Consider the following 4,485-nt stretch of genomic DNA (forward strand, 5'->3'; position numbering starts at 1 on the left):
AGTAGCACCTTACGCCACTCTAACACAGTACATACGACTCCAGAGCGATGTTGGAATCTCGCTCAATATCATAGATATCACAGTATTTGCTAATCATTATGTACCTCAGTTAATTTTGCGCACCCAGAAAATTTTTGCTGTAGTTGCAATACCACTTTTTTGAGTGTCATTAACGACCAGCTACAGATTTTGCTTTTTGCTCAAAGAGACACAGATTCTATCATTTTTGTATTTTTGAAGAGTTTTCAAAGATCTGATTGATTTCTTAATTTTGTTTATTTCTAAGTTACTTCCACGACAGTAAACTAATGATAAAAGCATATGTGAGAAAAAAATGATCTCAGGATATAGTATTCTTCATTTCCTGGATGGGCGACATGGGCGTGTATTAATATTTTCTGGAATCTTTTGTAAAAGCGAATCCTGTTATGTAATACAGTTAGATGCACAGGAAATCTCGATACCCACCTGCCATGGTCCCGTAAGAAGGAAAAGAGCATTCATCTTTAAAGTATATGCCGTGTCTTTGTGGAACATACGCCATATGCCACATACGTAATGTACGTGATACAGTAACTGCAAGACACAATGCTTTTCATTAGAAATTTTTATTATAAAAATAATTATATTAAGTTTGTTCGAGGTTTTTGAAACGTTCGATAATCGATCCTTTTAATAGCCATTAAAAAAATTGAAATCTATATATCGTTACTTCTAAATCATTAATTTTAACTTATAATTTTTATATTCTATCTCCTTCTAATCTCCCTTCACCTGATGCTTTTAGGAACATCACAGGCACAAGCTACGTGTGTGGCCGAAAATTAAACGCATAACAACCTGCATCCGTCGCATTTACCCCCACACTTACGTTCCCCTTTTTTATAGCGTGTGATGAACGCCCTTTTGCCGCGCTTCTCGTTAGCTCAATTTTACGATCTAAGTCAGGCAACCGTTATTTTTCATAATTTCGGTGTTTATAATTTCGTAATTACGGCGCTCCGCTTTTTCAAGTTCCGAAATTGTTATTCCCGATTGTATGTCAGAAGAAACTTAATTGCAATAGTTACACCGTTTTATCCTGCCGCGTATCCGTTTTTACACAATTGCATAGAATTATGAATTTTTCAACTATGCTATTATATACGAATAATGAAAAAAATTGTTTCGTAAAATAATTTAGATAATTTCAAACATAATGGCGTCATATAAACTTATTCACTTCAGTAAATATATTTGTCTATTCGATTTTAATATTTATTGCAACGAATGGGTTGTGCGCTCTCGTATCCGGTAGAAACTCCTTGGGGATCGGCTGCCACAGATTCATTAGTCAAATGGACCGGTACAAGAGAAATTAATAGGATATGTCCTGCATCCAATTAGAGCGTCGGAGTTTGACCAAAGGGGGTGGATTCTTAATTGCTTTTCGAGGAATGATATACCGCCAACCTTTTCGGAAGCTCGAACGATGATGAATTAGGGTGAAATATACGAAACTGTGTCTTGAGATATATGAATCTCGGAGGGCTTTGTATACGCTCTCATTAATATTACTTTACATCGAGAAAAAGCACGAACTCCGATATTGCTGCAAAGCGCCCTTGCGGTAGGTCAAAAATAAATTATACCATGAAGTCTGATATTTTTAACGAGGAATACTAATTAACAATCTTTCTTAATTGCAAGGAAAATTGCTAACTACTGGGACGATAAAGATGCTATTAAAACTAATCAAGAACTCGAAATATTTCATTCGACTACAATTTTCATAATTTATGATCTTTAAACAACATGCTTCTCTGCGTTACCTATTATTACTTTAATGATAACTAATTGCGAGACAAGTCGCCAAAAGTGCGATTACATCCACGATGTGAAATAACGACCGTTCCCAGAGAGTAGTGTATCACGTAATCAAAATTTCGAGCAAAACAACGGGGCAAATATTAAATGAACGCGAGTCGTTGCTGCGGGTCATTCGCGTGATCGCCTTAATTGCACGACGCGATGATGCACGAGCAACTTCTCGTGTTGATAATGAATCGCACGGTGCGAGCGCGAATGCGCGTGGGATCCAATCTCCGGGACGGGGACACGTGGTGGGCATCGTCTCGCGAGCGCATCCGATGAGGGCCGAGCATGTACGAGTTGGAAAACGCGCGATCCACGTGTGCAGAGCGTGCCACGCGTGACTGCAGCTGTATCGATGGTGGGAGGACACGAGAGCGGGAAGGAAGGAGAAAGAAAGGGTCAGTTGCATTCCTTCGGACAAAGAATCCTTGACGGAACGCGCGCCGTGGAGACGCGATGCCCTTCTACGAAGATCCGTGCAAGCACTAAATGCACACTTTTCTGTATTCTAGATATATCGTATGTTTGCTCTTATAAATTTTTGTACATTTTTAATATTTTTAAGAATGATGCTATTAACGACTTGCCATAATAGAAATGATTTATTTAGTTGCATTTGCAAAATTGCAAAGAAAATCATGGTACCTTAGAATAGAAAGTAAAAAGTAAAGGATTAAAAAAGTAAAACAAATAATAGTAATATAATCATGTAATCTTAAATACTTTAACTTTAATGTGCAATTAAGTATTTCTAATGTTCAATATTATATGAATATTATATTAATACATAGTTAAAAATTATGTATGTAAAATTAAAGAATTTTGTTTTTTTTAATAAATAATAGATTTTATATACATATGCTTACCTATTTATCAATATATATTAATTTTAAATATAAGGCACAATATTCAGCATTAATTTATATTATAAAATAATGTATAAAATGTTAAAATATTTCGGGACGGCAGTTAATTAACTGTAACACATGCTATTTGGCCTTTACGGCGTATAGTGTGTTATTTTTATCACAGGCGCTCAGCGTGTTGTCATTCGCGCGGCGACGCTCGAGCGGTAAGATATAGTGATGCGAGACACTCCGTATATTATTAAATTCCTTTACAAAATGCAATCGCGACAAGTATCCGGAAAATAATTTGCAATAATTATTACAATCAATAATTAATTAACATTCCATAAACGCTATGTAATTGTATTGCGACGGCAGTTCTTTATCAAAACGAGTATTTCTCGCGATTTATTTATATATTATTTCAAGCAGAAATCGAAACAATAAAGATAATAATTATAAATTATTGTTTTATTGCGATTTTTGCGGGCAAGTAATATTTCTCTAATGATGCTTACAATTAGAGTTATATATATTCCGTCTAAAACTTTAAATTTTCCACTGATCTAAAAGTAATTTATCATTCAGATTGAGATCGTGTAATAAAACACACATTGCAGGGTTAATTAAAATAATTAAATTAACCTCATTAAAATAATGCAAAGCAGTAATATATAATCGTTTAATGTTTAATTAATAATTAATTTAAAATTCAAAAACAGAATATTTTCCATAAGTTTATTCTGTATTGCGTTATAATATTTTGCGGTAATACAATGAATTAATTTATGTACTGTTGTTTATCGCGAGATTCATTTGATCGAGATCTATCATATGAACGAATCGGCAAATTTAATTATATTTTCAAATATATATTAGTAAGCCGTGAATATCTTTTTTATCTTTAATTTGAACTTGCCTATTTCTTCAGTTACGTTAGAATACGACATAAGTATAATATCTTTTAATTACAAAATAAATTGCAAGTTATATTATATTACAAAATTATTTAATATAACCCTTCCGATGGATACACCTTGACGTTGATGGGAGGGTTCAGTATCTGGAAGCTTTATCCTGAAGAGGAAGCTAAGCATATATATGTATATATATACCTAGCATACATACTGCAAAAAACACAAGATTTTTTTGTTGGCGCAAAACCGCATATTGCTTCGCAATCGCGGAATTCGGGAGTGCCGTGCAAAGCGTCGCGCGTTTAAACGCGGGAGTGCCGTGCAAAGTATCGCGCATTTAACAATAAGTACGGGAGTGCCGTTCAAAGGAGGAGGTCTAAGAAAGGCATCGGGCACTGGCACAGCAACCCTAGAGTAAGTAATTTATTATTTGTATATTAATTGTATATTAATCGCGTATATGCGAGATTTGAATTACGCGATTAATTGCATATTTTTGGTTTGTTTATTTAAATAATTTAAACAAGAGAAAGGAAGAGAGTTAGAGAGAAAAAGCTTTTTATATCAAAGTTATAATCCTGTAAAAGAATCTACTTACAATAAAAAATAGAATTCTTTCAGAATTTATAAAATTAGTCCATTAAAATATTCTTATTATCGTACTCATCAAATATAAAAAAAATAATTTTTTTAAATATTAATTATTTTGAGCGCTGTTATAATTTGAATTTTATATATTTGTATGCTATAGATCAACATTGCTTCAATATCTATTAACAATTAACTTCGCTGTTGCGCACACATCGGCCGCGCGATAAATCATAAAATTTTATTTTATTTTAAGGCAACCGGTTTATAAAAATTAT

Source organism: Formica exsecta, unplaced genomic scaffold (assembly GCF_003651465.1).
Source record: "Formica exsecta isolate Colony F162 unplaced genomic scaffold, ASM365146v1 scaffold37, whole genome shotgun sequence".
Taxonomy (NCBI): domain Eukaryota; kingdom Metazoa; phylum Arthropoda; class Insecta; order Hymenoptera; family Formicidae; genus Formica; species Formica exsecta.